The following is a 14,099-nucleotide window of genomic DNA, read 5'->3' as shown; positions in this document are numbered from 1 at the left end:
TCGGATCCAGATTTGGAGTCAACAGGCCTTGGCAAAGGCAACCCACGCGGTGAGTGGAAACGCCGTCTGGAGTGGACCAGGAGGGTCCAGGGTGCTCCTCTTTTGGAAGGGTGCAAGGGCTAGTCTGGAGCAACCAGACCAGCAGTGTAGATTTCTTGGATCGTCGTCTAGGAGGTCACTAGCCAGCGGGCAAGTGACCAGACAACGTGTCGAGCAGCAATCAAGCAAAAGGGCCCCACGCAGATCTCGTGGATGCTGGAGGGCTTATCTTTGGTGCAGGAGCTGCTCGGGGCTGGGGCTTCTCAATCCCCAAAGCACTTACTCGAGGATGCCTCAGAAGTCGTGCTGGAAGCGAAGTGCAGTCTCTTCAAGATGGCCGGTCCCACGTGTCTCGTCGCACCCACGGGTCTCAGCTGTGCTGCAGATGTGGGTAGAGGTCGGAGAGGTCTGGGAATCCGGGTCTCGTCGGGCTCTGAAGTCTGGATCCGGCAGGAAGGACGACAAAGTGGACCCCTAGGACGCTTGATGGTGCCTGCAGTTGCAGGGTGGACACTCCTTGCCCACAAGGGAGATTCTTCAGTCTTCTGTGGAGCAGAACGTCGAAGTCCAGAGTTTCTTCTTGTAAAGTTGTTCAGGATAATCTAATTTGGAATGGGACCAGCTCCTACCTTTATCCTGCTAAAGGGGGCTGTACTATGACTAGGTCCCTCCTATGGGTAGGACAAGGAAGGGGGGTGGTTACACCCCCTATCCTTTGTCAGGTTTCGCGCCAGAGCTGAGGCAGGAGTGCCCCAGCAACTGGTTTGAGCCGGTGTATGCACAGGGACACCTTGTGTGCCCCAGGCATGTCTCATTCCTTTCAGGCCTCCCTACCTCAATACACAAAATCCTGTCTGGGGTGGTGCTAGCACCTCCCAAGGCAGGAAACCCTTTGTCCAGGCCTCCCTCGCTGGAAGGACTCCCAGCAGGAGGTCAGACTTGTGTCTGTGGTGGCAGCATCCATTTTGTGATGCTGAGGCTCGAGTTAACTTTAACCGGGGTTCACAGTTACATACATGTCGTGTCCCTCTAAAAGGGTGGAATGCTACCCCCGTCGCCAGAACTGGCGAGGGGGTAGTATTCCAATTCGTATGACACCTTACTCGATATGTTTTGATAATGCTATACCAAAGTTAGCAATAACCGCGAGGATTATAATGCACTTAAGAGTATATGGTATAGCGTTATCATGGAACAGCTATAAGGACTTGGTTCCGGAAGCTGCAGACAGTCTCAGCTCATGCTAGAGCACCATCTCACATAATTCCAAGCACTCTGCCTTCAGGATTGATAAGGCCTGCCATAGGAGTGACTGATAGGAATATATGTGTCCATTTTGGGGTTAGATATAGGTATACTATGTCTACAGTAAAGGGTGATTACACCACCTTGCCCCAGCTGTCTTACCAGCCAGTTGTGTCTGTTTAGATGGCCAGCCAGGGGTGGCATAATACATGCTTCAGCCCCTGGTAGGCCTTGGGTTCACCTATGCCCTGGGTACCTAAGGTACACTGTACAGGGGCTGATAAGGGGTCCCAATACCAATTGGTAAATGCACCTAAAGTACATGGATGTCAATTTAGAGAGAGAACAGCTAGGCTGTGGGTCTGATTAGCAGGCCCACAGCCAGGGAAAGTCGTATACCAGTGAAGCAAAAAATCTGGGGTGACCATAGGATTGCAGACCCTACTCTCCTACATACGGATCTTAAAATATATACTAAACTCCTCGCCAATCGCTAAAATCCGTATATGCCGATGCTTGTGGACCCTGATCAGGCCAGATTTATTCGAGACCGACAGGGAGCAGACAATGTACGTAAACTCGCGCACCTTGTGGGGAAGGTGCACCACTGGAAAATCCCGGCTTGCCTTCTCTCCCTAGACTCGGAGAAGGGGTTTGACCGGGTGGGCTGGGCCTTCCTTAGGGCGGTACTCCACAAATTTGGATTGGGCCCGAAGATGATCACGAGGGTTATGGCCCCATACATAGGGCCCCAGGCTAGAATTCGGATCAATGGCGGCTTAACGCCTCCGCTGGCGGTGCATAGGGGTACTAGGCAGGGGTGCCCCCTCTCGCCCCTTTTATTCGCCCTCGCAGTGGAACCCCTCGCAGAGATAATACGACGCGAGCCGGCCATCCACGGAATAACTCATGGTGGTCGGGACAACAAGGTGGCGTTGTTCGCAGATAATCTGATTCTTACCCTTACGCGACCGCGAGAATCTCTACCGGCCGTCCATAGGGTGCTTTGCCTATATGAGAGAGCATCCGGCCTCAAGATCAACCATGATAAGTCCTGGGTTCTCAATCTTACCACTCCGGCGGAGGAGATTCCCTCTTTGAAGGGGGGCGTGCCCTATCAGTGGGCTGAGCGCCATATTCGATACTTAGGCCTCACCTTGACCTCCTCCCTAGATGCCTGGACATCTGTGAACTGGCGAGACTGCCGAAAAGAGGTCTTGGAGGATCTACGGCGGTGGAAGCCATTGATGTTGTAGTGGTTAGGCCGGCTCAATGCTGTTAAAATGTCGATCCTCCCCAAAATCCTCTACGTGTTCCAGTGCCTTCCCACCCCAATCCCGCTTCACTGCATACGACGCCTGCAACGCGAGCTCACATCCTTTGTGTGGGGCGGTAAGCGATCACGCTTCTCACAAAAGATCCTTATGGCCCCACGGGAAAGGGGAGGTCTAGCCTGTCCCAATCTAGTACACTATTATTGGGCCGCGCACCTCCATTTCGTGATAGAGTGGGGGGTACGAGAGAGTGAAAATGGATGGCTACATATGGACAGGGCGGTAACGGGACGTACCGTTTGGGATCTGCCGTGGCTCCATCGGGCAGCTCGTTCTAAGAGTGCATACATGGCGGTGCCCACGAAAACGGTGTTGGACATTTGGGACGCCATTGCCCTGTCCAAAGGGCTCACTATGTTTCCGTCCCCACATACTCCCATAGCAGCGAATCCGCACTTCCCGCCGGACCATCAATCTCGGGCATTTGAGAAATGGGTGCAAGGAGACTGCAGGGTGATCTGTGATCTCTTTGAAGGGGGCATGCTTAAATCGTTTGACCAATGTCGAGAGGAGTTCCACTTACAACCAACAGCGCGGCTGCAATATGTTCAATTGCGACACTGGGTCTCTGATGGGGACATGCACCAAGCGGCCACGCAAGCCTTCACCCCTTTCGAAAAACGGGCGCGCTCCCTTGGGGGTTTAAAAAGGTTGGTCACCCAGATTTATCACATCTTGCAACACCCGCCACTTGAACCCATCCACCCGTACCAGCGCCAATGGCAGCTAGCGGTAGACACGGACATTGAGCCTTCGCAATGGGACACAGTGTGGAGGGATATTCCCAAGGTACACCGGAGTATCCCGCAGAGGGAAAATGCCTACAAGCTTTTAACTCAGTGGTACTACACCCCTTTGCGGCTACATAAGATGTTCCCCAATGTTTCCCCACTGTGCTGGCGATGTCGGACTGCAACAGGGGATTTTATACACATATGGTGGGCATGTCCGCTCTTAACTGTCCTTTGGAAGGAGGTCCTCAGCCACATTAGGGGGGTTTTGGGGTTCACTTTGCCTGAAGCCATAGGCACGATCCTGCTAGGTGTTAGGACCCTTGACCTCAAGGCCCTCACCCGTAGCGACTGGGTTCTGACGCTCCAAATGTTGGGCGCGGCCAAGCAACTTATAGCCTTATACTGGAAAAAGACCGAGGCACCCCCCATAGCTTCCTGGTTTGTGCGGCTCTGGCACGTTCTAGCTACGGAGCTCCTCACAGCGCGAATACAAATGCGCGACAATCGTTTTGGGGCAGTCTGGAAGCCCTTGGTGCGCTACCTTTGCTGAATAGAACATGCAAGACACGTGCCCACTAGACTCCGGACTTTACACCTCTTTGACGACGCTGTCCTTCCCGCAGACCCCACTAGACTGCTCCCGTAGACATCCTACAGGACGTGAGAGCTTTCGAGGCTAACCCTAGCTAGCTGAGGCCCCCCTAGCCCACTGAGCAACACACACACCTTGCTTGCGCGCCGCCCTTCCTACTTCTTGCTTCCTGCTCTCTTTTCTTTACTTTTCTCTTTCCTCCCTTTCTCTTTAGATCTCTTAAGTATTTGTAGGCCCCTTTTGGGTCATCCATAAGTGTTGGACTAGTTGCCTGTCCACTTATACCCATTCACTCGGTGCTTGGGCTCCCTACGCACTGAGTAGTTCTAACAGCTGATTCTAAGCCACGCGGCCGGCCCCTCTGGGGTTGTAGGCACGGCGCTGTGTTAATTTGCTTTCATATGCAGGATCTACGACCTCACGTCTCTTTTTACGCGGCCGGCCTCGGTTGGAGGTTGTAGGCTTACCGCTGTGTCTCTGTGCCCCTGTCAGGGGATTTGTTTCAAAATAAAAACAGACTTGAAATAAAGAGTTCCACCTTATTACTATTATGGGAAACTTTAATTGATAGGTGTAAAAGTCTTCTGAACCAGAGTCATTCATGGTGATGGCCCAATTTAGAGCCACATTAACCCATATAACAAGGCCCCCTGCTGTCCGGCCCTTCCCTGAGCTTGTCACCGGGATAGAGTAGGTGGTATACCCCGATTTATATAGGGGAGTCATACTCCATGTTTCCTGGAACATGCAGACATCATAATTGGAGATGAAATTATTCCAATTTTTTCTGAAGACCTGCTATGTTCCAGGAAAGAAGCTGAATTACCATAGCAGTGCCACTCTCCAAATTAGATATGCCCTGAGCAACATGACCCTGGGCTACCCCACTGGAGGGACTTATGGTCGTATGCACCGCGGGGAGCAAAGACTCGCGCTTCCCCGATATTTGTGTTTCCACTGGGAGGATCTGGGAGTTGTCATTAGATAGTCAATCTATTCTAATGAGCTCAGAATCATCCCGTTCCCTGTCTAAAGTCAAGAGTGGCAGGTGTCTAATTTGGATATTTGAATGCTTAGGGGGACAAGTCCGAAACTCGAGGGCCAGCAAGTTCTTCGCAATTTCTTGGTTGCATAACTCAATTTTAATGCAATCAGTTCGGGAACTAAAAAAGGACACTCTTTCAACACTAATCATATCTTCTCTAATAATTGATCTACACCCCCTCACGTGGTGGAGCCAGTGAATAGCTTTGTTATGGATTGCTTCTCTACTTCCTTTTTTTTCTTCTGAAAACAGATTTTATTGATTGCATAGTAAGCACATATTACGTAATGCTCTGTAATCCAGGACAATCACCATTATCAATGTATCAATCATAAATAAAGTCATTTCCTATATTAAGTCAGAACATACAAACAGAAGGTGTAACCATGAACCCCCCCGCACCCCCAACCCGCAGATCCACCCCCCCCCGCGCGCCGCTGCCTGCTCCACCACTATCATGTACATCCATTATAATGTGTGCCAGGTGCACCTGCGTGCCAGTATTATAGTCATTACTGACGAGCTGTCAGGAGGGCTGGTTAGCATCGTCCTCAGGTGGCGGATCCAGCTCCAAACCACGATAGTCCGCCCATCTCTTCCAGATTTTGAAATGTTTCCGAGGGCAGCACCTAGACACATATATGGGTTGCTCCAGCCCCATGCAGAAGTCCATCCCATTTTTCCAGGCCACAAGCAACGGAGCCCGGGGCTCCTTCCATGATCGTGCAATGTCTCTCTTTGCTAGCGTTAGACCCAGTAACAGTAGATGGTGCTTATACCTATTGCCCCCTACTCCGGCCATGACATGCAGCAGGGCCAGCTTAGGATCTCTCTGAAGCACCCAGGCCAGAACCTCACCCAGGCATTGGAACACTCCCTTCCAGAATCTCTGTAGTGCCCTGCAGTCCCAAACTGTATGCAACAACGTTCCCACCTCTGATCCACACCTAAGACAATCAGGGGACGCCACCAAGCCCGCCCTCCACAAGCGCTGTCTGGTATAGTATGTGCGGTGCAGGTATCGGAATTGGACAAGTCGCAAGCGCGTGGAAATCGCAGCACCCCTGGGGCCCTCCAGCGCCTCCATCCAATCTTCCTCATCGAATTCCCCAACATCCTGTTCCCATGTGGTTTTTAAGCATTGTAAGTCTGTGGAGCAGTGTCATACAAGGGTTTGGTATATGCGAGACAGTTTCTTGTCGGGCAGCTCCCCCATAAAAACTTTAGCTTCCAGCGGGCTGAACTCCGGGAGACTCTCCAATCCCGCAATGTATGGTGTTAGGGCGTGACGAAATTGGAGATATTTATACAATTGGGTACGTGGCATCCCGAATTCGTCCCGCATGTCATCAAAGGACTTAAGCACGCACCCGGATATAACATCCCCTAGGGTAGAGACGCCGATCGCATCCCATCCCCAGAAGCCTATTACGTGTCCATCTGGGGCAGCCGACCATTACGCCACAAAGGGGTTTCCTAGATGAGGACATTCCACCAGCCCATCGTACGTAAAGCCTGTCTCCATATCAGAAAGACCACCTGTGTGATGGACGGCAGAGACTTCCTGAGAGGTGCTGAGTATAACAGTGTGTGGACGGACGCAGTACCCATCAAGGCCCTCTCTTCTGCATATGCGGGGTCGCTCCTGTCCGCATACCACCAGTCATTTAACACCAAGAGGTGGGACGCCTGGTAGTACGACAGGACATCGGAAGTAGCCAAGCCCCCAGTATAAGTCGAGCGGAAGCAAGTCCGCAGGGCAACCCATGCGGCGCCCCCCTCCCACAAGAACCCACCCAGCGCCGAGTTGAGGCACCGGAACCAGGCAAGCGAGACCAAAACTGGATGGTTTTGCAGTTGGTATATCAGGCGTGGAAGCGCCACCATTTTAAAAATGGCCGATCTACCTTGTATAGAGAGCTGCATCCTCGACCCCACCTTCAGGTCTTCACGAGTGCGCTCCCAGACCGGGGTGATGTTGCGCTCCTGGGCGATGGTCGCGTCCTCAGAGAGGAACACTCCCAGGTACTTCATTCCGTCCGTAGCCAACTGGAGCCCCCGCGCCCAATCCCCCACCGGCTGTGGGCCTCCCAATATTCAGAGCGTAGATTTCCCGGGATTCATAAATAGACCAGAGGTTTCGCCAAATATTTGTAAGATTCGTAGGAGACGGGGTCCCGATCGCCCCAGGTCTGTGAGGAAAAACAACACATCATCGGCGTAGAGGGCTATTCTATCAGTGAGGTCCGCCGACCATCGAAAGCCCTCGAGCTGAGCGTCAATACGCACCCAGGCTGCGAGGGGTTCCATTGCGAGCGCAAAGAGATATGGAGAGAGGGGGCAGCCCTGCCTTGTCCCACGCCTGATCTGGAAGGAGCGGGATACCCCCCCCAACCCGAACCGCGGCCGTGAGGTCTGTGTAGAGGAGCCGCACATATGCCTGAAAACGAGGGCCCAGCAGGGCAAACAAGTAGGTCCAGCTCAAGGAGTCAAACGCCCTGTCCATGTCCGCCAAAAACAGCGCCGCCTGTACCCCCAATCGTCGCCACGCTGATATCGGAACCTGGGCACGTCTAACAATATGACGAGTAGCACGCTGTGGCATAAAGCCCGCCTGGTCCGGATGAACCAGATCCGTGATGTATGGTTTAAGTCTATTGGCAAGGGCCTTAGCCAGTATCTTGGCCTCAGTATTCAGCAAAGAGATTGGGCGGTAGGACGCGTGACTCTCCGGAGGTCGCCCTGGCTTCAAGAACACCACTACTTCTGCGTGCCGCCAGTCTGGGGGCAGCGCACCATTCTCACGCGCTTCCTCTATAACCGGGCGAAGATGTGGACTCAGCTGTGTCGCAAAGCGCCGAAAGAATTCACTTGGGAACCCGTTGGGTTGCTTCTCTACTTTCTTGGGGAGCACTTCTACTAAGCTTTGGGACTTTGGTCATATATACAACTGATGCCGCGTTTCTAGTGAGGATGTGGTGATTTAATGGAATGCCCTGATCAACTCCTACATTCATTCTTCCTGCCATTGAGGACATGTTACTGTTACTTGCTTTGTTATTATGGGGACCCTTGCGCTTGTCTACCTCAGTCCTGGATTTCGTAATTCCTGCATAGGTACTGGGGATGGGCTGCCCCTTTAAAGTGTTCTTACTAGAGGACCTTTGTCCTAAACTCCCTCTCGATCGTGGCCCTCCTCCTGGCGTTGGAGTAGTAGGAACAATTAGCCCACTCTTAACAGCTATGGGCGGTGGCATAGGTGTTTGGTGAAGGGGATCATTAATCTTGTCCAGTTCCCTCTTCTGTACCAACTCCTTCAGTGTGTTTTTAATGAAGGCCATTTCGCTCTCTAACTTCTCCATTTTCTGCACTAGTATCCTACTCAAATGGAGGCAATTAGAGCAACCTAGAGCCCCAACGCCACTCGGCTCTGGCTCCCTGGTACCTTGAACTGGATTATCAAGTGGATCGCCAGAATCCCCCTCTAAGACGGTAAATATATTAAAACAATTAATGCCTTTATCGGGTAGTGTTTCGCACGCCTCCCCATGAAGCCCGGTCTCTGATACTTTATTCAGAGTAATCTTATCATTTGGGGACTCTACTAACCCTTCGGGGGCACTGTGGACTTCACAAATGGGGGGGTATATGGGGACCTTTTGCTGAAAATTGCAGGGATCACTCTTTTGCGATGTTGCTTTAGGACGTCAGATAGGGGGTCAGAAATCCCAACATCATTCACACTCGGGTTCCCAGCTAATAAATCCTCACATTCACTAACAATGCTTTTGATTCTAGCAAGGGCACAGTTAGAGGCCGCATGAGGTGCTTTTCTAGATTTTTTCCCTGTTTTTGCATGGTCGACTTCCTTTTGCCCATTGTTTGAGCAACTTTATAGATGGACCACTCCCCTGCAATTTGACACACAGGGGAACTTTTTCACTTCAAATGGGCTCTCTTTGTGGTGTTAGAGAGGGGGCCCGGCCCTGCCTCTTTCTGCCGCTGGACGGGCCCGCCCTTGGCCCGCGCGCGTCCCACGGCGCGTTACCCCACACTGGATTTAAAGGACCCGGGGGGGGGGGGCTACTGCCGAGCACCTCACACGAGACCGCGCAGCCCCCTGGATGTTGTGGTCGGGCAGCGCGCGGTCCGCGGCTGACGAGAGGCGCGTCTAGCAGAGTAGCTCACCCGCAAGGACAACATGACCCCCTGCAGTCTGGGGAGTGGCGGGAAGCAACAGAGGTAAAGTCCCAGCAAAAGTTCTCCTTCCAAGGCGTCCCGCGGCGCGTTACCCCACGGTGGATTTAGGGACCCTGGGGGGCGGGGCGGCTGCCGAGCACCTCACGCAAGACCGTGCTGCCCCCTGGATGTTGTGGTCGGGCAGCGCGCGGTCCTTGGCTGATGAGAGGCGCGTCTTGCAGAGTAGCTCACCCGCAAGGACAACATGACCCCCCGCAGTCTGGGGAGTGGCAGGCAGCAACTGAGGTAAAGTCCCAAAAAAAGGTCTCCTTCCAAAGCATTTACCCCCAGTCACAGATGGGGGTTAATCCATCGTTATTTTGCTCACCAAGCCACCCCAGTTCAGACATGGCCATATAAAAATCAGCCTTGGCCCTGTGCCTCATGGGAACAGTCCAGCCCGAAGTGCCAAGCCATGTCTTCCCTGGACCGGAATCAAGCATCCTAGGACCGGTTTCTGGCTATCAGCCGTCTTCAGCCAGGATAGCTTGAGTCCAGTGGCTTAGTGAGCACGGGACCCACATCTGGGCATACCATTCCCACACAGGGTGAAAAGAAAAATACACAAGATGATGGACGGAATGTTGCACAATGGCAAAACATTCACCCCAGTCACAGATCTGGGTTTAATCCATTGTTATTTTGCTCACCAAGCCAACTCAGTTCAGACATGGCCATATGCAAATCAGTCTTGACCCTGTGCCTCATGGGAACAGTCCAGCCGAACTGGCAAGCCATGTCTTCCCTGGACCGGTATCAAGCATCCTAGGACCAGTTTCTGGCTATCAGTCGTCTTCAGCCAGGATAGCTTGACTCCAGTGGCTTAGTGAGCACGGGACCCACGTCTGGGCACACCCTTCCCACATAGGGTGAATAGCAAAACACACAAGATGATGGATGGAATGTTGTACAATGGCAAAATATTCACCCCCAGTCACAGATCTGGGTTTAATCCATCGTTATTTTGCTCACCAAGCCACCCCAGTTCAGACATGGCCATATAAAAATCAGTCTTGACCCTGTGCCTCATGGGAAAAGTCCAGCCCGAAGTGCCAAGCCATGTCTTCCCTGGACCGGAATCAAGCATCCTAGGACCGGTTTCTGGCTATCAGCCGTCTTCAGCCAGGATAGCTTGAGTCCAGTGGCTTAGTGAGCACGGGACCCACGTCCATTCCCACATAGGGTGAAAAGCAAAATACACAAGATGTTGGACGGAATGTTGCACAATGGCAAAAAATTCACCCCCAGTCACAGATCTGGGTTTAATCCATTGTTATTTTGCTCACCAAGCCAACTCAGTTCAGACATGGCCATATGCAAATCAGTCTTGACCCTGTGCCTCATGGGAACAGTCCAGCCGAACTGCCAAGCCATGTCTTCCCTGGACCGGTATCAAGCATCCTAGGACCAGTTTCTGGCTATCAGTCGTCTTCAGCCAGGATAGCTTGACTCCAGTGGCTTAGTGAGCACGGGACCCACGTCTGGGCACACCCTTCCCACATAGGGTGAATAGCAAAACACACAAGATGATGGATGGAATGTTGTACAATGGCAAAATATTCACCCCCAGTCACAGATCTGGGTTTAATCCATCGTTATTTTGCTCACCAAGCCACCCCAGTTCAGACATGGCCATATAAAAATCAGTCTTGACCCTGTGCCTCATGGGAAAAGTCCAGCCCGAAGTGCCAAGCCATGTCTTCCCTGGACCGGAATCAAGCATCCTAGGACCGGTTTCTGGCTATCAGCCGTCTTCAGCCAGGATAGCTTGAGTCCAGTTGCTTAGTGAGCACGGGACCCACGTCCATTCCCACATAGGGTGAAAAGCAAAATACACAAGATGTTGGACGGAATGTTGCACAAAGGCAAAAAATTCACCCCCAGTCACAGATTTGGGTTTAATCCATTGTTATTTTGCTCACCAAGCCACCCCAGTTCCGACATGGTCATATGCAAATCAGTCTTGACCCTGTGCCTCATGGGAACAGTCCAGCCCGAACTGCCAAGCCATGTCTTCCCTAGACCGGAGTCAAGAATCCTAGAGCCGGTTTCTGGCTATCAGCCGTCTTCAGCGAGGATAGCTTGACTCCACTGGCTTAGTGAGCACAGGACCCACGTCTGGGCATACCCTTCCCACATTGGGTGAACAGCAAAATATACAAGATGATGGATGGAATGTTGCACAATGGCAAAACATTCACCTCCAGTCGGAGATCTAGGTTTAATCCATCGTTATTTTGCTCACTAAGTCACCCCAGTTCAGACATGGCCATATGCAAATCAGTCTTGACCCTGTGCCTCATGGGAACAGCCCAGCCCAAACTGCCAAGCCATGTCTTCCCTGGACCGGAATCAAGCATCCAGTAATTTGTAACAACATCGCTTGTGTGCTTAGGCACAAAGACACACATAATTGTTTGAACATGCTAGGGGTGTGAGACCTACATTCACCTTAGTGTCACTAAAGTTATGGGGGTGTTAGACCTCATACCACCAATGTGCTTGATAATGCTGGGGATTGAACCCAACACTCACCTCTTTGTGACTACAGTGAGAGGGGTTATACCCCATTCCACCTATGTGCTTGATGATGCAGGGGGACTGAAACCCACTCACCTCATTGTGACTACAGTTAGGGGGGTTATACCCCATTCCACATATGTGGTTGATGATGCAGGGGAATTCAACCCCACACTCACCTCTTTGTCACTACAGTGATGGGTGTTTGTCAAATATTGATCTTCATGTCTAAATTGTGGTGTCAGTTTACACATATCAACACTATTTTGGCAGATCTAAAGTGGGGGAGTGTTCTCCCTCCACCCCTTATGGGGTGGAGATTGCATGGGGGTGATAGTCATCCACCCCCTATGGTTAGAATCTGCTGAGAGTGGTAGGCATCCACACCCCTATCGGGTGAAGAATGCTGGGAGTGATGAGCATCCATCCCCCTATGGTTGGGATCTGCTGGGAGTGACGGGCACCCACCCCACTATGGGGTGGGGATTACATGGGGGTGATAGGCATCCACCCCTCCTATTTAGTGGAGAATGCAGATAGTGCAAGAAGACTTGGCTCTTCAGTGAATTCTATTTCTAGTTGGCACGCCTCCTCCCCTCCACACAGATTTTTCCATCCTCAGCGCCTTGACGCCTACGGGCTAAGTTGCGCTATACAAGGCTCTTATCATCATCATCCACCGCCCTATGGTTGGAATCAGCTGGGAGTGATGGGCATCCACCCCCTATGGGGTGGAGATTGCATGGGAGTGATAGGCATCCACCCCAATATGGGGTGGAGAATGCGGCTAGTGATATGCATTAACACCCCTATGGTGAGGATATGCAGGGAGCGATCGACATCCACCCCTCTATGGGGTGGAGATAGCATGGGAGTGATAGGCATCCACTCCCTATGGTTAGGATATGCTGGGAGTGACAGGCATTCACCCCCTTATGGGGTCGAGAATGCTGATGGTGATATGCATCCACACCCGTTTGGTGAGGATATGCTGGGAGTGATGGGCATCCACCCCCTATGGGGTGGAGAATGCTGGGGGCGTGGCTTGTCAGCCAAGCATGGCGGTCGCGTTTGAGTAGAGCTCCGTCTCTCGGCCCTTATTATCCTGGCACTTACCCTGCAAGAGGTGCTTTTCGGATCTGCGCTGTGCGGAGCTGGTGTGGGGCTGCTGGGGAGAACCTGCGGAGCCCGGTGGATCCCAAATCCGGACAACTGAGGCGGCAGTGAGACCGAAGACAGTGTGGCGCAAAAGGTGTCCAGCAGCCTTTGGTGCGGGCGCCTGCTGTCACAGGAGGCCGGGCGCTGCCCCGAGCCTGTGGGGGACATGCGAGCCCTGTCGGGGGACCGGCGCTGCTGGGAGGCGCGGGCGGCTTGCCAATCGGCCGCGATAATTGCTGCAGTGCCCCGCAAGAGTGGGGGATGAGGAGATCCCAGCGGCCGGCGAAGACCAGGCCTGACACCTCCCCCTTGAAGCCCGCGACTGGTGACGGCGAGCGGATCCTCCTGGCTCGGCGAGGCGGCTGGCCGCGTCTGAACTTTCGGAGCTGCTGCCCGTTTTAAGAACTCCCCACGGTGAGGAGCGGGAGCCCGAGGCAGCTGGGGGAGCCCTGCGGAGGTGCCGCGGCTTGGTGGCTGGTGGCGGCCTGAGGTGCCCCATGGTGAATGTGCAGCCCGGAGGCCCCGGGCGGTGGATGGTGGACAGCGCCCTTGGGGACGGAGGCCCACCCTAGGCATGTGCAGTGAGTTGGGGGCAGACTCCTGTGCCAGCTGGACAGCGTGAGAGATCGTGTGCTGCAGGGCCCTTGCAGCATCAGGGTGAAAGCCGGCCTGCGGAGACACAAGCTGATGCCTGAGGTCACCCTTTTTTTAACGAGCAGCGCACACCGTAGGACATTCTAAGATTTGGGCGTCATTTTGGTGTTGGCGCTATTTCGCCGCTGCTGCCCCGTTGGCGACCTGCGCTTGGAGAGCTGACAGAGCGGCAGGTGGCCAGGACTGAGCGCGGTGCGCTGCGTCTGCCCTGTGTGACGCTGTGGCCGCTGCTGTCGGGGACTACCGAGCTGAGCTGGCTGTGATTGCTGTTGGAGGGGGCACTGACAGAGAGGACTCCTGAGACCCAGCGGGCGCAGTCCTGTGAAGGGACGCGGTGGCGGTCAGCCAGTTGTTGGAGGTGCCCGTGGGACTTATATACCCTGCTCTCAACGCTCAACACCAGGCGCTGGACTTTGGTAGCGGAGGGCTGCCCTGTGGGTGCTACTGGTGCTAAACGGACCCCGGAAGGTGGGCCACGCAGGAGGCTGGGGGCCTTTATGCAACAGACCTAGTTGAAGTCGACAGAGCTCCCGGATATT

Source organism: Lissotriton helveticus, chromosome 7 (assembly GCF_964261635.1).
Source record: "Lissotriton helveticus chromosome 7, aLisHel1.1, whole genome shotgun sequence".
In the NCBI taxonomy this organism is placed as follows: Eukaryota; Metazoa; Chordata; class Amphibia; order Caudata; family Salamandridae; genus Lissotriton; species Lissotriton helveticus.
Note: the sequence above shows the minus strand (reverse complement) of the source record.